The sequence below is a fragment of the Giraffa tippelskirchi genome, chromosome 12 (assembly GCF_054371585.1).
Source record: "Giraffa tippelskirchi isolate mGirTip1 chromosome 12, T2T-mGirTip1v1.2.pri, whole genome shotgun sequence".
In the NCBI taxonomy this organism is placed as follows: domain Eukaryota; kingdom Metazoa; phylum Chordata; class Mammalia; order Artiodactyla; family Giraffidae; genus Giraffa; species Giraffa tippelskirchi.
Genome location: NC_137286.1, coordinates 54879467 through 54902488, shown reverse-complemented (window position 1 = coordinate 54902488; position 23022 = coordinate 54879467). Strand labels below are relative to the sequence as shown.

The window sequence follows — 23022 nt, the reverse complement described above, 5'->3', positions numbered from 1 at the left end:
GTTTAATAAAGCAGGTCTAGAAATAAATTTTTACAGGACTCATCTTTTGGAAACTTCCTTCTGAAGCACGTTGTTTTGGAGACATGCCTGCGGCGAGACCCTGGATGGAGCTGAGAGGCAGGATCTTGGGTCTGTCGTGTAACGGATGCTTCTCAGTTTGCACAAATGTAAAAAGGGATATGGGAGTAATTCTGAGTCTGTCCAGCTTGAGGATTTAGTAGTTGTGTGTGCGAAAATGTGTGATACTGCTGCACAGCTGGGCTGAACCTCAGTTCTGGTGCGTGTTGGCTCTGTCACCCCGGGTCAGGTGCTGACCCACTCTGCATGTTAATTTCCTCCTTTTAGACCGGGGATATTAGTAGTTTCGTTATTCCCCAATTTTTGAAGGTTTGCTTTACACCATTTCACTTTTCTGAGTGACCTCACACGAGTTACCTGTTTTTGCTAACAGAAAGAAATTCAAAGAGAATTTCTGCTTTATAAGAAAAAAAAAAAAAAAAGGCAAAGGGTGAAATTAGTGTTCAGCGTCTGTGTTGCAGAGAGCCCTTCTAGAGGCAACCCACACCCCAGTTAGAGTACATCTCCGCCGAGCCCCTTCCCGAGAACAGCACTCAGCATCTGGGGATGAGGGCACTGCCCTGTGTCTATGAGCATCTGGCCTTGATCTCAGCATGTTCTGCTCATCCGTGTGCAGGTTGTATGCTAAGGTAAATGTCTCTCCAGTTTACATCATTTCAGTTTGCAAAAGTTTTCAGAGGAATACTCTACTTTCAGATATCGGGGAAATCGGTATTTACCTTCTAGTATTTTTGCCAGGGCTTACATGAGTTAAAAGAGGAAAATGACTTAGAGTGTATTTAATTCATAATCTATAACTGTTTGCTATTGTTATTGCCCTTGACATGGCCATCATTAGGGTCTCAGTTGATGACATTATTTTTATTTTTTAATGTTGTTGCTCTGAACTGGAGAAGACTGGGAAACAGCAGTTTTACTGTTTTGTTTTGTTTTAAGTTTTTGTAAGGCTCACAGCTGAAAAAACACTGAAGAGATGAAGGATTCCGGACACTCTGGTGAAAACACAAAGGATTCTTCGGGGCCTCCTTTCTCCTGCGTGTGAGGACAGTGGCATTTTGACTGAACGGAGGAGCCCTTGTCAGCTGTCCGGGGAGGGTTAACTCACACCTCGGCGGGAGCCCCATGCCATTAAGTCAGGAGAGTAATGAAATTTCATTTAATTTGTCAGGAAGAAAGTGCTAATGTTAAAAGGCATTTAATAAAAAAGGGAGAGATTCTTTGAAAGGGAGTCCTTAAGTAATTACTTCAAGTGTCTTAGGCCTCCTCACCAGAATATTTACATTAGTGTCTTACAGAGCCAGTGTGTAATTAAATTAGTGCAGCATTTACATTCCCTGTAGTTTTTTTTTTTTTAAGGAAGTATGATTTTATGAATAATCTGCCTTAAAAGAGAGAGAAAATGACTTGATCTAATAAAATTAGATGTTAATGTTTTTTCAAAATGTTTTAACTGAGAGAATTGCTGAATGAAAGTTGCGTGTCTGTGTGTGTCTGTGTGTGTCTGTGTGTGTCTGTGATGGGTGATCTCAGTGTGGGGTGACTGTGCTCTTCCCTCATTTCTACTTGGAAAGGTGCCAACTTTTATCTTTGCAGACCTGACTTGGAGAGTCAGGTCAGTAACTGTGGGCTGGCGGCATACGGCTGTGGCCAGCCTTGTCTAGGCCGGGTTCTCTCTTCAACTTGTCTGGGAGGAGAGGTTGGAGATGGATATTTGAGTGAAAAGAAATGCTCGTGAAGCAGGGCGAGTCTGCTCCATCTTCATGGCTCCTGTGTGCACAGGTAAGCTCAGCCCTCTCACCACCAACAGCCGGAGGAGATCACACACGTGCCAGGATGGTGGGTAGCCCACGGGTCACAGCCAGACAGATTTACACCTCCAAATCAGGTCACATTATAGGAAAAAATCAACATTTCTAGAAGTAGCCTGCTGCTTCCCAGGAGACTTAGAATCTGCTTGCAATGCAGCAGACCAGGGTTTGATCCCTGGATCAGGAAGATCCCCTGGAAGAGGAAATAGCAACCCCCTCCAGTATTCTTGCCTAGACAATTCCACGGACAGAGGAGCCTGGCAGGCTACAGTCCATGGGGTTGCAAAGAGTCAGACATGACTGAGTGACTAACACAGTTTACTTTAACCTGGTGCCATTTCCAAATTGAGAAGGAAATGGCAACCCATTCCAGGATTCTTGCCTAGAGAATCCTGTGGACAGAGGAGCCTGATGGGCTGCTGTCCATAGGGTCGCACAGAGTTGGACATGACTGAAGCGACTTAGCATGCATTTCCAAATTGACTCATCAAAAATCCTTATGCCTGAATTTGTGCACAAATATCAGGTGAATGTTTTACTTGTATCAACTCTGTCTTCTGGGAGTGTGTCATGGTATGAACATAAATTGCTAAACTGAAGACAGGTATGTAAAGCTGTATGATGGGAGATGTGGTTTTAAATCTATCTCATATAGTTGATTGGAAGGGTAAATGAGGTTGGGTTATCAGACAAGTTTTTAACTATAAAATGCTAATAGTGCTAGATATTTTTATAACAGCAGTTGAAGTGGTTTTACTAAAATGCCAATCTGATCACATCTCTTTCCTTACTGTCATTCCAAGGCTTTCCATGGCCCTCAGTGAAAGCCTGAACTTTTTAGTAAGTCATGCATTGCCTCTGTTAATTTCCAAAACTCTCATCCTTCATAAATCTCTTCAATATCAGGTCTTAAAAGTATAAGAACTCCCTCACCTCTGGACCTTCACATATGTTTTTCTCTCTGTCTAGAGCTGCGCTACCCAGTACATTAGGCTGAAGTGGCTATTGAAATTGAAACTAAAAAAAATTAAAATGAAATAGCATTAAAAATGTCGCTTGCACTTGGCACATTTTAGGCACTCAATCATCGTACGTGGCTAGTGGCCACCATCTTGGACGGTGCTGTTATTGATTATTCCATCCCTGCAGAGATTTCCCTTGGACACCACAAGTCTACAGTGATCAGAAGATCACTACCTTCATTAATTTTTCAGATTAGATATCCTTTCCACAAGGAAATCTTTTCCACAGCCACCCCATGCCTTAATGAACTGTTGGATTGTCCTCTCCAATATCCTACCACGTGGAAGTTACCTGAGCTCAGTGAGATCAAGGACCTATCAGAGTATTGTTGTTCAGTCACTCAGTCATGTCCGATATTTGATACCCCATGGACGGCAGCACGCCAGGCTTCCCTGTCCTTCACTATCTCCTGAAGTTTGCTCAAATTCATGTCCATTGAGTCAGTGATGCTTTCTAACCATCTCATCTTCTGCCGCCTTTTCCTTTTGCTGTCAATCTTTCCCAGTATCAGAGCCTTTTCCAATGAGTCAGCTGTTTTCAGCAGGTGGCCAAAGTATTGGAGCTTTAGCTTCAGCATCAGAATATGGACCACCATATTTTGCCCCCTTAGAGAAAAAATGGTAACAAAAGTATCCATTGAGTATTTACTAGGCGCCACTCTATAATTTGCATGTACGCCCTGGATACTCGAGTAAGTGCTATTTATCTCACTTAGAGCTTAAGTGGGAACTAGCTGTCATCTCAGTCCAGCAAACAAAGAGCCTGAGGAAGCCAGGACCTAAACCACTAGCCCAAGTCTGCAGAGCTGAAGGGGAAGAGTGGGCGCTAGAACAGGCAGTCTGAAGGCAGCTCTTACACCGTGCACCTCCCTGTTGTTAACACCCACACAATTTTGTTGAAAGAATGTGGAGTACCCAGGCACAGGCATGAAAGTAGACAATAGTTACTCTTTCATAACAACACTGTATTTTAAGATTATATCAATTTTCCCCCCAGCTTGAGGATAGAAAAGTGTTGTTTTCTTTTGATAAGTGATTTCCACTTTCTTCCTTCAGCTAGCCACTGGAGTGGGGACAAAAAAGACAGAGCATACCCGCTGCACAATTAAGAAACCTGAAGTTCAGAGCGGGGAAGCCAGATGAAAGGCTAGTAGGCTAACTCTGTAAAGTCAAAGTAAAACCATCTTGTCAAGTGCTCAAGTGACATGATATACGTGGGCTAGGGCCCCGAGCCAGTGACTTTGATTTTCCTTGGCCCTAATGTTTTCTTTTTCTGATTGCCCAAGTCATATTAATTAGTGGCATCATTTCTTTCTCATAACTGCGTGTGTTACTAATGTTAATTGTTAGATAATGAAATAACCAGACATTGTTTTCAACGAATTAAGACAATGTCTATAAATAGGTCCCCGCTCAACATTAAGCCTCATGGCTACTGTATCACTGCAGCTACTGATAAATCAATATTTTGGCTATCCTCATTGACTATTATTGTTGCTGTTATTATTTCAGATCAAATGTTGAAATCACAAGAAAAACTTCTTTTAAAGTAAATGTATTTAATACAAAATTTTGGTTAAGTGGGATTCCCATTATGACTAAAACTGAAGACTTTATATCTTTCTTCAGAGTTCAAATACATGAGGAAATAGGGGAAAAGTTGTATTCTTTGAGTCCCCAGTGAGATTGTATTCTATTTTGTTAGGAAACTAAAATATTAAAATGGGAAAGTTTACGTTCTGTATTTTGTGAAAGAAAGTGAAAGTGGAAGTCACTCAACTGTGTCTGACTCTTGGCGACCTCATGGACTGTACAGTCCCTGGAATTCTCCAGGCCAGAATACTGGAGTGGGTAGCTTTTCCCTTCTCCAGGGGATCTTTCCAACGCAGGGATTGAACCTAGGTCTCCCGCATTGCAGGGGGCTTCTTCACCAACTGAGTTATGAGGGAAACCCTACCCTGGGGCTTCCCTGGGGGCTCAGTGGTAACCCATCTGCTAAGCAGGAGATTCGGGTTCAATCCCTGGATCAGGAAGATCCCTTGGAGAAGGAAATCGTTAACTCACTTTCAGTATTCTTGCTTAGGAAATTCAATGGCCAAGGAGCCTGGCAGGCTACAGTTCATGGGGTGGTAAAAGAGTTGGGCATGACTTAGTGACTAAACAACAAGAACAACAGTACTCTATGAACTTTACATATGTTGACCCATTTATTCCTAGTTTAAAATTGGTAAGTCTATTATGTCCATTATACAGAAGACAAAACTGGGGGGCAGGACTATGACAAATTGCCCAAATCGTATGGCCAGTGAATGACAGAGTTGGGAGTTCAACTTGATGTAATTTTAGAACCGACTTCTTAACCACACTGGTCTTTCTCACCTCCTCATCAACAGGTCCAGATACATACACATAACTACATACAGACCTTTACCTTTACAGGAAAAGTTAAGAATGACCTTTCTGAAGAAACAGGAAAAGCAGAAAGATCCTCCCATGTTTTTATTTCAAGTTAGCATCTATGTGCCAATACCTGACCCATGTGAAAACAGAAAACTTGTGCCCATGTCTGAATAGGAAAATGCAAGAAAAGATTTCTGGTAAAATTTGATGCATTTACCTGGTTTGATAAAGAAAGAGATCAGTTAAAAAAAATCATAATCCTTTGAATACTTTTTAAAATTCTATTATAACATCACTTTTGTTCAACAGGAGCAAAAAGCTTTAGAGAACTGTTCTAAGTTGGTGTCACTTAAGTGAATTTTGATCTTTAAATAACCATCTGTATTTGGCTACTGTCTGATATTGGTCTGTAGAGAGCTAAATTTACAGTCCCTTTTCCTAAACATAAAGAAAAAAAAAAGAGCAAAACTAAGGCAGGTTAAAAACTTGTTCTATTAGTAGCTGCTTCAATCAAAACACAAGTATCAGTTTTTCTTCCTCATCATAGCGTCACTAATGACATTTTACAAATATGGATTGCTTTTTTTTTCTTCTGAGCAATTTATAAAGAAGGTACAGGGGTTCACTCTGTCATTTGACCAGCTTAGTTACTTAGCAAGACTGATGGAAGATCCAACCTGATCAGGTCTACTGTAATCCAACCTTTAAGTGAGAAGGAATAGAAAACCCAGAAGCTATCGAAAGGTCCATTAAAGTGAAAGGGAAACACATCCCTGCTTCTGAAGACCCTGAAATAATTTTGAAACAAAAAGAAGGTGATCAGTGTTTTTGACTCTAAAGCTTATTCTAAGGTAAGGAAACAAAGGAATCAGAAGAGACCACTCTGCTTTTCCAAAGAATGCTTTTTGGAAAAGTAGCATTCCATGGAAGGACATAAAACAGCCAAACCTTTTAAACACGACTCTAACAATTGCTAACATTATCTAAACTCCTGGCAAAGAAAACATCAAATGACCAAAAATCATGTTTGTGGTATTTAAAACACACACACACACACACACACATACACACACATACATATACACACATATTGAAATGGGAGAAACAGATTCAGAAGAAATGATTTGTAAGGATGTGGTTAAAACTATTTATATACTGAGTTCTATTTGTTTTACAGCTAGCGGTGCACGGACAGCATGAAAGGTTATCTTTGACAAGGTTTTAGCTATTATTTTCTTCCAGTGAAATGGTATTTCTTGAGAAAAAAAGGTCTTTGGAACAAAATAACAATAAATCCTGATTTAGATACATAAACCTGCCATTGATATCACATAATATCAGTGTTCTTTCTCACTCGATACAGGCGTTTTAAAGATAAATGGTAAACCTGAACTGGAAATCCATCTGGCCAGCTGCCTGCTCTAATGAATAACCCCACTTTGGCGCGTGCAATGTAAGCAGAAAGTTCTCTCCCAGCCTCTTTCGTCTGTCATGAATCTACGAGACAGCCGACATAATATCTGGGCGACAACGGTGCGCTAACAGTGCAGTGAGTTCCATTTTCTTTGCTTTCTATTGATTTTCACTTAATAACTGGCGAAATACTAAACGTCCGCCCTGAGTACCTAATAAATCCTGCCTGAGCTTTTTATTGAGGAGAATTTAATAAAAACAACCATTGCTGCTGAGGGATTTTTCTTCTGGACAGAACATAGGGGGTAGGGGACATCGGGGTTGGGGCAAGAGGAAGCCATCTGATTTTTTAAGCGACTTTCCTTCCCTTTGGAAAAGTGGTACCCATGTCAAGGATGCCTGTGTGTTTGAACCAGGTTCCTCAGAGAAGATGCTGTAAGTTCTTCAGGCTGGTTGTCTGGGGAACAGGAGGAAAAGGGATGCAAAGACTTGGCCAAAATCATCTTTCTGGTCCCCTGGTGTCCTCTGATAACCTTGCTTCAAGCTTCAGTTATGGACTTCTTCATTGTTACCTGTAGCTCTCAACAATCTATAGAAATGTGCATTTTACTGTACTATGTAATCTTTATCTGATACTAGAAATACAAAGTATGGCATGCTTGCTGAATCCTTGGATACCTTTAACAGAATTCTAGATATTAAAAAAAAATATGTAAACATGTGAAGGGAGAGAGTACATACAAATTATTCCATTTAATGCTAATTTGAGGCTCACACATTCACTTGTGGGGCAAAGAGCTCTATTTGTGGCTTTTTAAAGCCCAAAGAGAATTAGAAAGCCTGGGCTTTGCACCCGTCCCCATCATCCTCTGCATACACTTCTAGAACAATTTCCACTGTTGATGCTTGAGGAAAACCTCTTTATTTTGCTATGTGGTCTTTTAGAAGTGTTTCACAGCTATGACTCCCTCCCCACCCTTTCTATTTTAATTGATCCTGAGGCTATTTTCAAATCATGGGGCTTAGTGAACAAGTACTTTAAAATCTCCTGTGTGTGCGCTCATTGCGTTCCATACTCAATAAAATTCCTACCCAAGAATCCACATATTTAGAAAAAATACATGTAGAAATATAACGTGTTTTTAAAAAACAAAATCCATGAATTTTCAGTTTTGAGTATCAGTGTTATAAAAACTACAGTCACCATGCAAAGCAAACCGTGATTCAGTTACTCGTCAGCGACTCCATGACAGCTTTTCCTGCAGAACCTGGGGACAGAGGCAGTGTGACACAGTTCAGGTTCATGTCAAAGGACCTCGATTGAAATCCTGGCTTTCCCTCCTCTGAGGTTTGGTAACTTTGTCTATAAAATGAGGATACTGTTACCCAACAAGCATGGTTGACATCACCTTGGCAAAAATCAATAAATGTATGGGTGCTGGACAAATGATGCCTATTTATTTCACTGTTACCCCAATGACAAACTGTGGTTAATCAACTGGGCTATGGTTTGAAACTGGCAAAAATCTCGGAAATCCCCCTTGTTGCGCTCCACAGTTTACAGGTGAGTTAACTTTCTTCTCGAATGGAGTTCGTCTCAAAAATTTTTGCTTAGAAGAAGTCCTGATGTAAACAATACAGTCTGGGTGACGATTGCATATCAATGTGGGTTCATTAATTGTGAAAAACATGGAGGATGTTGATAGTGGGGGAGCCTCCGTGTGTTTTGGGGGAAGAATTGGGAACACTCTGTACTTTCCTCTCAATTTCACTATGAGCCTAAAACTGCAGCAAAAATAAAGTCTATTAGAAAGAGAGAGAGAGAGAAGAAAAAATAGCAACAAAACGAAGATTCCCTGCACATAGAAATACTCAATAATATTTGCTTTTATTATTTACAAATGTTACTGGACAATAATCGAAATCAGGTTGTGACTCTTTACAAAACAGAAGTCTGATCATTATTCTAGTGTAATTTTCACTTAATATAAACATTGACACCTTCTTGTTAATCCCAATTTTTTTTTTTGACAGGGATGGGGTAGGGTGGGTATTGGGTCCTTTCTTTCTCTGGTTCTTACTAAAAACTAGAGTGCAGTAAAATCTTTAACACTTTTTCTTTTTCCAATCATTTTGTTTTGCCACTTTTTCAGAGGAGAGCTTTCTTCTTTTTCTTCTTTTTTTAAAGATGCTTATGGAACTCAGTGTGTTCTGTCCTCAGCAGAATGTTTCGGTTCGGTCTAATCAGATAGGCTTAACAACACTGCAGAAAATTCGGCGGGGCCTGTGCTCATCCCTGAGCTGAGATTTGGGAGAGGCCATTTCTGACTTGGAGCTCAGGGTTTTGCAGGCCTCTTGGTGTTCACTTCCTCAATGGGTCCACAGAAAGGTGTATTGCTATTCGGATAATGTCTTCCACTGCTCCATGAAAGGTTGTTGTACTGAGCTCTGATTGTGACAAATGATTTACTATTAGGAACATTCTGTAATTATTGTTCGGTGGGACCGCAGACCGATACATCATTAACATGATAGACGGCCTTTTATATCAGCAAAAATAACTAAATTAATAAAAATGGCTTCATTCCAAACCCTGTCAGAAAGCCAATACTCAGAACAATCAAGTAGCAGTGATACCTGAGAAAGCCATAGTTTATATCCCCCAACAAATCATGTTTTATGCATAAGTAGTAAAATATTTGTATATATAATCTCTATAATATAGGTCTGTGTAACAGAACAGATTTTTATAGATATCAGCCATAAACAAAAATAGAGAATGTTTAAATATTCTGTCCCAAATGATTTAGATTTAAATTTATGCCTTTATGCAATCAGGTTGCAGTTTTAGAATATCAGAATCTGCCTATGACATCTTTCTTTCAATTCTCAAGCATCGGGCAACAATTAATGAGGATCCTGCAAACGAGAATGCCTTTCCTTGATCTTTCTTCCTTCTCTCCTTCCTCCTTTCTTTTCATCAACAAACTCCTGATTTATGCTTTCAATCCTTAGCCTCACTGTTTTTTTCACCCTTTCACACAAAACTAAATATTCAACATTTTATGAGGAAGACAATTTTCCTGCACCCAAATATCTCAAAGCCTACAGCAGTGCTTTACTGAGAACAGTCTCCATAGCACCAGATTTAGGCCCTCTGAAAGAACTGACCTATCAATAATGATATTTGTGAAGACGCAGCACAGCAACATTTGGTGATCTTAACTGATGACTGAGAATTTTTGTGTCTGCTAACCTCGCACAGAGGTCACTAGAGATGGGAGCATCCCAGGTGATGCTAGCAGTAAAGGATCCGCTTGCCAATACAGGAGACATAAGAGACTCAAATTCAATCCCTGGGTCAGGAAGAGTCCCTGGAGGAGGGCATGACAACCCACTTCGGCATTCTTGCCTGGAGAATCCCATGGACAGAGGAGCCAGCACAGCACATGGACAGCTAGGACTCGAATTTCCCAAGAAATCAGGGAAGGAATAAAATAGAATCCAATCGTTCTCTTTTCTGCTGTTTTCTGCCTTTCCTACTTTTTCTCTTTCAACATGTTTTGTCCACAATCCCTGTTCAAAACTCTTAGGGTAAAATGTGTTTTATAAATCAGAACCGTTAGGATGTTAGAAAATCCATACATTACCCTCTTATCACAAGTGGAGTCTGGAGTTTCATACATGAATATGTCTGCAACAGCACATATGAACACTCATAGTAAATGGGCATAAATATTACACAGAGCTTACATCTACCTGGGTTACATTTTGCTATAGTCTTAAATGCCTGGTGGCTCAGGTGGTAAAGAATCTGCACGCATTGCAGGATACCCAGCTTCGATTCCTGGGTTGGGAAGATCCCCTGGAGAAGGAAATGGCTACCCACTCCAGTATTCTTGCCTGGAGAATCCCATGGACAGAGGAGCGTGGTGGGCTACCGTCCATGAGGTTGCAAAGAGTCAGACACGACTGAGTGGCTAACACACACACACACAATACAGATTGGCTTCCTTGCCCCCAACACACACACACACACACAGGCACACGTAAATAAAAAAAATACCTGTTGATTTACCAAAGATTCTTAGCTTAGGAATCACACAGAGGGGATTGTATGTATATCTGTACAAACCAACACTGAACATTCAGTTAATACAATTTAGACCTCAGTTCAGTTGCTCAGTCATGTCCAACCCTTTGTGACCCCATAGGCTACAGCAAGCCAGGCTTCCCTGTCTGTCAGTAACTCCTGGAGCTTGCTCAAACTTTCCCAAAAGTAAGTAAACTTACCTTTGGATATCTAAAAAAAAAAAAAAAAAAAAAGATTTTTGCTTTTTTAGAGAAATTTTAACTTCACAGCAACATTGAGTGGAATGTACAGAGATTTTCCACTTATGCCTAGCCTCACTGATTATCAAAATCCCACCAGAGTGGTACATTGTCTGAATCGATGAATCTACACTGACAGATCTTTATCACCCAAAGTCTACAGTTGACATTAGAGTTCACATGGATAGCACATTTGTTCTTTTTCAGGGCATTTCCACTCTTGGTAGTAGCTTAAAACATTAGAAGTTGCCATTAAGTATATGATCAATAAAATATAGTTTATTCATTGACTAACTGATATTGTAATTCTATTGATATTTCAATACACTCGATACTGCCGTTTAGAATTATGCCCTTGTTACTTCATTCTTGTAGAGAAATTTTGAATGATTTCATGCTTCAATCCTTGTTCAACTCTATCCACTACCAACGTTGTTTACAGTAGTGTTCATGCTTTTTGGTGGGCTTCCTTGGTGGCTCAGATGGTAAAGAAACCACCTGCAATGCAGGGGATTTGGGTTCCATCCCTGGGTTGGGAAGATCCCCTGGACAAGGAAATGACAACCCACTCCAGTATTCTTGCCTGGAGAATTTCATGAACAGAGAAGTCTTGCAGGCTACAGTCAGTCCATGGGGGCCACAAAAAGTCTGACACAACTGTATGACAAACATTTTTCATGCTTTTTGGGAAAAGGTGCAAACATAGTCTATATTTGCTTACATACAAGATTTTTACTAAATAAAAACATGGCTTAAAAACAAGATTGCTGTCTAAAAAGACTTGGATAAAGCTACTTATGATATCTCATGTCTTCAGATTCTTGCAGCACAAGTGAAATCAGTCTCAGGCTGGTCAATGTGATCCAGAATTACAGTTCAAAGTCCCTCAGATGATATTAGAAATCATCCTAAATCTGAAAGCAAAATAAATGTAAAAATGATCCAGTCAAGTACTGTGTGAGGTGAGGAGCAGTGGGCAGGTGAAGGATGCAGAGAGACCTTCTCTAGACAGACAGGGGGAGACTTGGGCGATTGTTTTTATGGCTAAAGCTTGATTGAGACCTATTTTAAACCTCATCTTTTCTGTGTTGGCCTTCTCTTAAAGGAAGACAAATGCCCTTGAAAAGGCGTCTTAAAAGTATGATTCACGGACTTGGGAAGAATTACAGGATGCAGACGGCTGAGAGTGTGGTGCCTCCCCCGAGAGGAGTTCACATTTCCTTCCTCTTAATCTGAGTGAACCATTAAAAAGTTACTTAGTTCCCTGGAGACCCTTCCCAAGGAATCTCCTAAAAGGAAATACCCTGCACTGGAAAGGTAATTTACCTAGACAGGATTTAAAAAGCCAGGTTCCAGTTCAGAGATACCCAGGGACTTCACAGCGGCTGGTGTATTATGCTTTTATGGATTCTCTCCTAAATTAGTTAACAAATCAGAAGTAGGCTGAACAAGAAAACACACACACACAATTACTCTTGTCCACTTTATTTATTGATTCTTCCATGCAATTAAATCCTACATATGATAGCTTCGCAGCTATTGGAATATCAAACTGTAAATATGCAATCAATTGATTATGCCTGAAAATAGGCTCATGTCCAAGCAATACATGTTTTGTTTTCTATTCTGAGAATGGTCTTAATTATTTTATCTAGTGGGAAAACTATTTTCTTAGGGATAGGCATGTGGGAGGGGAGGAAAATTCTGTGTTCTGGACCTTAGGGAGTGCCGTGGTAATTTCATGTCTGAGGTCTTTGGGAAGACGGACTTAAGAGCTGATTCCCTTTTATGGCAAAATAACTTATGAATTTGTCTTTTTAAAGTCCACTGGAAATGGAGCACGGTTACAGAAACTGCAGCTGTGAATATTTGTAAAGCAGCTTGGTTTCCCATCTCTGGCAATTCCCTGTTCCCAGCCCTCATCCTCAACGGGTGTCTTATCCAGTGTTGGAGTTAATGATGGAACAGGAAAGAATGAATGAGAATGTTGGATCGTTATCAGTTCCTAGCAGCAAACTCATTTCTTTTCGAACGTTTTGTAGGCAACAGATAAGCAGTTGAGCCCTGTCTGACATTTATTAGGGATTTTTGCATTTCCTAGGTCCTGGCTCACATCGGAAGGAATTTTACTGATGGCCGTGAGAACTCTGTCACAATTCCTTGCTCACATGGCATCAGGATTCAACATTTAAAGACTCTGTAAGCTGATTAGTTAAAAGTTTTCTCAATAAAAATGGAGAAGAATTATAAACAGAAATGTGGAGAAATTAGAATGCTGGAGCTGATCCTATGTAAAGAAGATTCTACATAGTGAAACACACAGATGAATCCAGGAGACTCGGCCGAGCAAAGCAGGAAATCTCATTATCATCTTTCACTTTTCTCTCCCGAAACTGGAAGGACTAGATTCTGAAATATTTTGGTTTAATAAACAACAACCATAAGAATCCTTTTTCCTCCAAGAACTTCACATTTCTGAGCTATAGGGGAGGGTCCTGATACCATACATTATTACAAAGTAAAGCCAAGCAAGAAAGAAGTGTTGGGAATACTTGGATCTGCATACTTTTAATGAATAAAAACCCTTTAGCATGGGAAATGAAATGCAAATCATAGGTAAATGTATGATTCTATTTACCAAATAGTCACAATCAAGTGATCTGATTATAGGGCAAAATTAGGAGAGACATTTTAAAACTGTCTTTGTAGTGTCATTAAAAATATTGAAGGTATTTACATTTGATAAGCCATTTATCTCATTATTTCTTGTCCAATGAACTTTGCAAAAGAATAAGAAAAATTCCACCCCCCCTTTTTTCTTCTTTTTCAGAAAACTCAATCCACAGGCTTGTATATTATATTCACATTTTTTGTATGTGTGTGCTTCCTTTTGTGTTTTTTGGCTGCACTGGCGGAATTTTCTATGATAAGAGGACCACCAATCCAGTGTGCGTGGTGTGGGGTTGGCCCAGTCAAGTGGGCCCCACTGGGCCTTCAAGGAAAAGGGCCAGGAATTCACAGGGCTTGATTACTGCCAGGGCTTTTTCTGATTTTAAGTGAACTATGCTCTTCCTAGTAAATCAACGCCTGGACATTAGAGATTTAACTTCAACTCAGGGAAGTGAGCAGAAACTCTGTAAAGAAGCCACAACAATGCCTACGTGAGATTTCTCCCAGCTTGTTTAAAAGTGAAAACAAGGTTGTTGTGTGAGCTATGATTAGTTTTAAACAAACTTCCATAGTAAAGTATATAAGCTTAAGTAAAAGTGTCTTCATTTATAAAGGACAAACATTTTGTTGTTTAAAGCTTTCGGTTTTGTATTCAAAACACATCTGGCGGCCATACCTATTTTCTTTAATCAAAAAAAAAAAAAGTTAAAATCAAGATATTAGGATTTTTCCAATTCTGATTACTCTATTTACCATCTATTAATGCAATCCAATTTGGTAAATATTTATGGGCCACATAGGTCATTAAATAGTTGGGCCATGGGTTAGTGAAGTGAAAATGAAGGAGATGACTTTGGCCAAATGGCTTAAATGGTGAGTAATCAGTTTTATATTTCTATCTTAATATGGTCACCAGGATTAAATTTTATTCATTTGTTTAATTTCTTGGCCACGCCACATGGCACGTGGGATCTTAGTTCCCTGACCAGGGGTCGAACCGATGCCCTCTGCACTGGATTCTCAGAATCTTAACCACTTGGCCAGCCGGGAAGTCCCAGTATTTCCTTCTTAATGGTTTGGTTTCATGACTGAGACTGATTTTTCTTCTCTCTTTGTACCCATACCCTTTAATATGTGACCTTGTCATGTGACTAAAGGGGAGAGTATATTGACTGTCCTTTGGCTTAGGTTCCCCACGTGGCTTGCTGTGGCCGAAAGAACAAGGTGGAAATAATGGTATGCCTTAACAGGCTTTGGAAGTTTCTGCTTTGCTCCTTGTGCTTCTGCTGCGGCCTTGAGGAGCACGTGCCTGGTTCCCAGAGGAGGATGAAGAACATAAAGACTGGAGACATCCCATCTGGGTCACCCCAGGCAAATTCAGCTTGATAAAGGAAGCCCCCACTGACCTGTAGATTCACAAGTGATAATGAACAGTCACTGACTGTCTAAAGCCGCTGCCTTGAGAATGGTTTGTTGTACAGCAGCAATTATCTGATACAGTAAGACTCATTTGTTTACTCACTTATCCATCTTCCAACATCAGTTGGACACCTAATAAGACCCCAGTTCTGTGGCAGTAGTCTGTGATACAAAGGTCTAACTTCTCGGGGAAAGAGGTAAAGGAACAGCAAATTATATACATTTGCAAAGTGCTGAGATGAAAGCATATTCTGGGGGCTATGATGAATCCCATAGGGTGCTACAGAGTGCATTCTGGAAAAGGAGAGATAAGTATAGAGGAATTTTAAAGAGCAGGAATTGGGAGGGCTTTCTTGGTGGCTCAGTGGTAAAGAATCCACCTGCAATGCAGGAGATGCAGGTTCGATCCCTGGTCGGGAAGATCCTCTAGAAAAAGAAATGGCGACCCACTCCAGTATTCTTACCTGGGAAACCCCATGGACAGAGGAGCTTGGTGGGCTATGGTCCACGGGGTCTCAGAAGAGTTGAACATGGCTTAGCGGCTAAACAACAGCAACAACAGGAATTGAGAAGGCCTTAAGTTTAGATTTTGAAGAGGAGAAGGATAGAAAAGCATTCTAGGTTGAGAAAGCACACAGCATTTGTAAATATCCTGTTGCTGAGAAAGATCTTGGTACGTTGAGGGCAAAAATGAGGAATTTCACACAGTCAGGAACCATCTCTCTTATTTTCTTGAACTCCATATGGTTTTTAAGATGGCAAACTTGGGTAAAGCTCAAAAATGCCTTGATGATAATGTTGATTAATGTCTTCAGAAAAAAAACTAGAGATAATGCTTAAGGAAAGTCATCTTAAAATTTCCCAGCTCTCTATCTAAATTCAGACCTAACTTCTTGAGAATGTCAGACTTAGGCAGGAAGCCTTTTGATTATTTGTGGTGTTTTTCTCTTCGCTTCCTGCTTTAATCTTATAGCACAGGGACCAAGCTATTCTAAGGGGAACCACTTCCTTGGTATTTTTGGCATGTCTCTTACCAGGAAACTGGTGGAAGTGTCAGGGGTACCCTTTTCAAGAGATTTCCACTTAAACCAAGGGGGGTTGCATCTACTTCCTAACCATTCAAGGCTTTGGCCATTTGTGGTTTACTCATGTTCACTATCATGAAGATTGTTGAGAAAAACTCAGGAAGTCCTTAAAGGCCCCAGAACCATATTTCCTTAGCTTCCAAGTTATAACTCTGTTATTTACAAGAAACTTTTTTTTTGTAGAGATATATTGAAAATTAGTGTGTTTCAATTGGAAAGAAGCTCTGAACTCACTGGGTACAGTCCTCTCCATTTACCAAGTTGGATGAGCCTGTTCTGGGTGCAAAGTAATAACAATAATAGTGACTAATTCAAAACTCTCATTAATTAAGGACAAAATGGAACTGAATCTCTTGGCTTCCAGGCTGCTGAGTTTAGGACTACAACCTCTTGCATTTTTTTTTAAATGAAACTGTTTTCAAATATTTATTTGAGCAAATATTTTCTTGATTTCTTTAGAATTATTACTCAGCATCACTATTCATTCATTCTGTTTTTTTTTCCCTTTGATTATATCTTTATTGTTATTTAACACAGTCCAAAAGTTCTTTACCTATGAGAGTTCAGATTTTGTATATTAAAGGCGTTCCTTTTAATCAATTCTCTAACTTTGAGCTTTTTATTTTTATTTTTACTAGAGCATAGTTGATTTATAATGTTGTGTTAGTTTCAGGTATATAGCTTCCTGAATCAGTTATACATACTATATACATATATTTATACATATGTGCATAATTCTTTTTCAGATTCTTTTCCCATATATGTTACTACAGAATGATGAGTACAGTTCCCTGTGCTATACAATAGTATACAAGTTTGGTATTCTACATAAGATGCATTCTTGATTTCTTATACAGCTCATATTACCTAGAACCCCAAACCTGATTCACAAACAAAACTTACACAAAGAGATAAACAAAATAGTCTAGTGTCTTAAAACAAGAAAGAGCAAGTCAAAAGAGAAAATGGCACCCAGGGTTCCAAAAAGAACTGAAAGAATGAGTTTCACAGGTAAGGTGATTATTCTGCAGTGGCAAAATGATTAAGGAACTTGAGATGGAGGTGTTTGAAGTGGGGAAATGGACAGGAAAGAAAGGAGAGGAAAGAAGACACTATGTCTTTAAATTGAATTGAATGTTCTGTGACTTTAAATGAAAGCTCTTCTGTTGTTGGGCAAATAAATTTAAACCACTTAACATGGCAGAGAAGGTCAGGCAAGCTTATTATAGTGATCATAGCGTTACAGCTATTGCCATTGACCGCTGCTCTCCGGAATCACCAATAATCAGAGACCACAAGCTGTGTTTGCAGAGAAAGGTCATCATTCATTTTTTTCAAAGCATTAATATCTTTTGTTTGTTTGGCTCAACATGAAACAGGAATCGATAGAGGTAATTCACAGAGCAATTAGCCCCTCATCTGTCAAACGGCATCTGGGTGTATTTAACAAAAAGACCTTTGGAAAGGTTTAAAAAGGAAGAAAGTGCTTATACCATCAACGATTTATATTTTCTACATGACATGTTGTGTATGTATCTGTGAAAAGGGGGGCCCTGGGACTAAGAAAATATACATAAAGCATGCTATAAATCTACACTTCAATGTTATGATGTTGCAGTGTAGAGATAGACCAAGAAAGGCTTGGATTACATTCTCGCCTGGTTTCCGTGAAGAGGGCAAACAGCTTTGGGGTTTTGTGTCATGGACATACACAGCCTTGATACAGAAATTTCACAAAAAGAAGACCTCAAGGAAAAACTGGTTTGGGGAGGTTAAGGAATTGGGAAAGAATGAGTGCTCCCTCTTGGCATCAGATCTTTGTGCTTGGGAACAAGATGCTCCTAAGACCAGCCACTGACCCACTGCATGGAAACAGGCCCACCACAACTCAGCCTCAGTCATGCCACCCTGGAGTGGTCCTATCTCCACACCTAATTTGCCTTTATTTACATAAGAAAGGAAAAAATGAAATGCAAATTAACTTAAGAGACTTCAGTATTCAAAAAAAAAAATAAATTCTGTCTGGCTCTATTTTTCTTTATTGAATGTCAGTTATGTGGACTATGGAATTAATGCAATATCCAAGAGGTAGGCTTTTAAAAAAATTCAGCTTAGGGAGTTGTCTACACATTTACACAAATGCTATTACTCTCAGCAGGACCAGATGTATTTGGGAAATTTGGGGAATAGTATATTTTCTTTTCAATTCTCTGGCTCTTCCTTCTCATTTTTTCTTGACTTTTTTGGGGGGTGGGGGTGGTTTCTCCCAGTCCTATTCCCCCACTCTTTCCTTTTTTTGTTTTGGTGTTCATCCAGAATATATCATCATGACCAAACAAGAAGTCATGAGATAAAAAAGAAAATTACAAAACTTTGCCTTTTCTATGACTTCAGAAAATATGCATTTTGGGTTTTGAATTTAGTTGTATTCTTAATACCCAGCCATTCCAATAGGTTGATGATCCATCTCTCAGGCTTTTTCAAGATAACTATAAATGTCTTATTTACAAATTACGTGATACAGTTAAAAAGCAAGAGACTGCACTGAACTTTGAGTATGATTACAACTGTGAAAAAAATATCACAGTAAAAGACTGAGAGGAAACAATACTTAAATAATGCTGTCTTTGGATAGAGAGATGATAGAAGTTATTTTTGTTTCATTTAAAATTTCTGTATGTTCAAATTTTTCTATAATAAACATACTACTTGTTAATTGGATAAACTAAAACATTACCTAAATTTAATTAGGTAGCACATACTTGACAGGAGTGTCTTATATTTCCTACCGACCTCAGATAACCAGAATTTCACTTTTTATAAACATTGTCAAATATTCTTGTTAAATTTTGTTTTCATGGCTAAAACTAAAACCAGTTCTTAGAGCCTCATGAAATTGTACAGACCATGTACAATTCCAATCTGACTATAAGACTGAAGCTGAGGACAGTGGGATAGCAGGAAGTAACTCATAGTACTTCTAGATTCATAAAAGAATGAAATCCTGTTATAAGTGAATTTCATTGTCAAATTTCGTGGTTTATCTGATTATTCTGTATGTAGAATTTTATTCTGGAGGCATTGTGACCCAGTGTTCCTTCCCCCTCAACCTCCCAGCTTTATTGTTTTTTTTTTTTTCTCTGTTTATGTCAGCTGTGCTGGAAGTTTCCATACGTTCAACACATGGCTTCCTTTATGTAGAAAGGCTCTCTGCAGCCTATACATTGGCTAATAATTATTTCCCACACTTCCTGTTACTAAAGCAAATATCACAGTCAGCAGTTACCTAGGGTCTAGTTTGCTCTTATGAAAATACTATAACACACGTCAACAATAATCCAAATCATCCTGCCTTCTAAATGGTTACCCAGAAGAAGCTATTATTTCCTTGTTGGACCATCTTAGGGGTGGGTCTGGGTTCCACGGACTTTGCACATTCTTCTGATTTGTGAGTCAAACCTGAGTTAGAAAGATGGACTACCACCTCCTCCGGGTTCTGCTTAGTGTCATGGGGGTACAGTTCATCAGACAAACACCTCATAAGCATCAATTCTGGCTGCTTTCCAGGGAAAACCATGTCATGCCATTGAGTAACACTTAGGACTCAATCTTTCATCCTCCTTCTCCATAACTAAATAAATTGGGTAAAGGTCTTGCCCTGTCTCAAGATAACAAGAAGTTTAAAGAACTTACTTGTGTTTCATGTGGCAGACACTAAGCTTTAGAGAAGTGAACAAAAACAAGATGGTGGCTTTCCTGAAGTTCAAAGGCAGCTCTGATAGCAAATGAATATAGACAATCCCTCTCGTTTCCCTGAAGGGAGCAAATAACATCGCTAATTAAAAGGAAGGAGATTCAGAGAGAGGGCTAAAAGAAAATGAACCTAGACTTCTCTAATGCTACTTTACTTAAAACCTGATGATCATCTATAGTAAGACTCTTTTTCTCTAAAACTTTTTCTGCGAATGATCTGATAGTAATTTTACGCCTTGTTCAGCAGTTACTAAACTCTGCTGTTGTAGTATGAAACAGCCAATGAAATATTTAAACAAATGAGTGTTGACCATAGGTCAATAAAACTTTATTATGGACATGAAGATATGAATTTCATATAATTTTAATTCCTCTCAAACTATCATTCTTCTTTAATTTTATTTTTTCAACCATTTGCAAATGTAAAAACTATTCTTGGCTCACAGGTAATACAAAAGCAGCCATTGGCCTGGATTTGGTGCTTGGGCCACTGTTTGGCTAGAACTCCCTGTTCTAGAGTTCAGAAATTCTAGTTCAAGTTTGTATATCAGATTCTACAGAATGACAGGACTTTCTTGGCTACTCTCAGTTCAGTGACAGCTGTCATTTATTATTTAACTATCATCTCCCAAGAATAAAGGTTCTTTTCTTTACCTCTAATCTTATCTTTTGTTATTTCAGAAAAGGCTCATTAAACTTTTTAAACTCATTGAATTTAGTAGAGAATCTTAATTATGTGTGACTCAAGTATGGAGTTGGGGGAGAATTTGCATAACCAGACCAAATTAAACTGCATAAAATCATGTCTTCTGATTTTCCTATGCTACATTTTTCAGGTAAAAATCCAAAGTAGTCTAAAAGTCAATATCAATTTAAACTATAGCTTATTCAAATAATAATATAAAAATAATTATTGAATAAATTTGAAAACTTTTTGGTGACAAAGGAGAATATTCTCTTTCTGACGTAAATGAAAATAAATGAGTGCAAACCTACATTTGTGTGTAGACCCATACGTAACAGAAAGATAGAAATTAAAATATTAAAAATATTTTGGGGAAAGTTAATTACTTCTTTCTACCCTTTTTCTAATTTCTAAATTGTTCACAATGTGCATACTGCTTTTACAGTTAGGAAAAAAAGTATTATTACAATAACATATTTTGCTCCAAACTTTTAAAAATATTTCTGTGGACTGACCTATGCTTCTGTAGCAATCCTGGAAGAGGAATCATGAAATATACTGCATGATTCATTGACCACTGGAAGACTTTGTGATAGCATTGAAGATAACCTCCAGTGAGCTCATAAAAATAATTACCTGAAAGTTGTACAAATTCAGCAGTTTTATGACATACAAAATAAAGAAAAGGAAGGAAGAAACAGGCAATAATACAAGTAAGATCTCATAAAAGGGACAGGGATAACTATATGTAAAAAGAAATAATAGATGTTACTAAATTCTGTAAAATTGTGGCAGGTCAATAGAATTAAATGAGAGAGAGCCAACAAACCCTCCCCTCCCTTGCTATTCAAAAGAGGAACAAAAAGCTAATTACTCTCTGGCATCAGAATCTTATATTTATGACCAAAGGTTTCGTAAAAGCTTGCCTTCCTCTTTATTTGTAATTTTCCTAAGAAACAGTTTGAGGCCAAACATTCAACTTTCATTCGTGGGGACAGTGCAATAAGAAGGGATTCTTTCATGTACTATTCAGTGCATTTCTGTTTCAACCTTTTTAAGGAAAAAAATCAATCTCAATTGACAGTACAACACATGATTCCTATTCATATGTTTATTCCTATTTATATTCTAGACATCACCAGGAAGAGAAAAATATGGCTTGCTTTTTTCTGAATATATAAAAATAAGATTTTGAAAGAAACTTTAAAAGGAATGTCATATTAAAGATATATTATTAAGTGATGGTTTTAAATTATCAAATAGTGAAATAGCTTTATTTATGTTTTTCACTGCTTAGAAGATAAATAAGTCTATGAGAACAAAAGAACTAGTGACTTCTTAGAAGTAAGATAAAGACTTTTGAGGCATTTGGGCCTAAAACTTGGAATTTAATCATTAGACTTGGCATGTCAATAGTTTTAGACTGAAAAGCACTTATGGAAACATACCTGAGGGAGCTACTATTGTGTGCCTCTGTTCTGCTCTCTCTTTTTTCTGCTTCCATCCCATGGAAACCGAGCTCCCGTGCAATCTACTTGACTGACGGACTTGTAAGGAAAGAAATTATAGCTGTAGGACCCAACTACTTTATTTCACCTTATCAAATGCACTCACCAATTTATGCTCTTTTTCCACAGTCTGACAAGAATCAGGACTGTTCCAGGGCTTTTGGAGCCCTCTTGTCTCTCCAGATGGTGACATTCTATCTTGACAACTCAGATCCAGCCACCAGGTACCACCCACGGGCCACCGATAGCTTCCCAACCTGTTCCAGGTGAAACAAGAGGAAGCATGACTCCAGACTGCAGTTTGAACTATTCTATATTATGACTCATAAGTTTGCTTTAGCATTCAAAACTCAACATGGTAGACTGAGCTCTGCAGCATAAGCTGCTGATTGAAAGCTTGTAATAAATGAGAGTCTTGGATGCGAGGTGGGGTGGGGATTGCTTTTTCTGTTTGGTGGGGGAGGCCTGCCACACACTCAATAACTTTGTGAAGCTGTGAGTAACTGCTAAGTGAGTCGTCCAGAAAACAAAGATAGAAATTGACTCCATGGCTGCCCAGGGAAAGTCATGAAGAACTTTGAACTAGAATGGGAGTTGGAACTTGAAAAATCAGTAAGTTTGGGGAGCTGCAGAGAACAGGAGAGGCAGAAGGAAGTAATGAGTTGTGTTAGTGACTAATGCATTGTGTCCCAGGACTTGTACTGGTAACACTACATATGCAATCCCGTTTAATTCTCACCGAATCATGAAGCTGAAACTCAGAGAAAATAGAATTTTCTGAAGATTTCACAGCTAAGAAATATGGGAAAATGGATTCAGACCCAGATCTGCCTCAAATATGGGAAAATG

The 23022-nt window shown here is 38.8% G+C and overlaps 1 long non-coding RNA gene across 1 annotated transcript; it reads left to right on the top strand.

The window, feature by feature from the left end:
- On the top strand, positions 1-22598 carry LOC145528376 (uncharacterized). The gene is made up of 4 exons (XR_014070354.1): positions 1-707; positions 1015-1116; positions 6672-6857; positions 22303-22598. It is a non-coding gene; the product is annotated as an uncharacterized LOC145528376 (long non-coding RNA).
- The last annotated feature ends 424 nt before the right edge of the window (positions 22599-23022 follow it).